Source organism: Macrobrachium rosenbergii, chromosome 24 (assembly GCF_040412425.1).
Source record: "Macrobrachium rosenbergii isolate ZJJX-2024 chromosome 24, ASM4041242v1, whole genome shotgun sequence".
NCBI lineage: Eukaryota > Metazoa > Arthropoda > Malacostraca > Decapoda > Palaemonidae > Macrobrachium > Macrobrachium rosenbergii.
Window position 1 is genome coordinate 4308613 of NC_089764.1, and position 531 is coordinate 4309143.

The following is a 531-nucleotide window of genomic DNA, read 5'->3' on the forward strand; positions in this document are numbered from 1 at the left end:
GGCGTCACCCACTCGAAGACGAAGCAAAAAAACACCCAGCGTCGCGTTTATTGTTGAATAATCACTTTGCGTAATTAACTCACAATCGCCACTATTCACACTTATTTGGGTATTTTGTTAACCCCAAAATTGCTCTAGAGATCATCCAGATCTATTTCACAACTCCCCACTCCCAGTACTCGAATAGAAACGGAAAAAAAAAAAGGTTCCCGTATTTCACACGTAATCACGACCCACTCAGTCATTCAACACTGACCCGTCGCCCAGCTCTTAGGTGAAGTCGCCTATGCCTTGGGCATCAACGTTACCAATTAGTCTATTAGTAATCTCCCTCTTTCGCCATCATTAAAGACATTAAAATCCATTAAAGTCATTTAATTCTGCCACCATTTAAAATCAAAAGACACCGCTGCCGCCATTTAAATTCTGTAACAAAGGACAGAATTAACACTTTTTGAAAGTGTACGTAACGTAATGCTCAACGATCTTTCTTCATGAAACGGAGGCGTATGAAAGTTCGCTCACGATAAC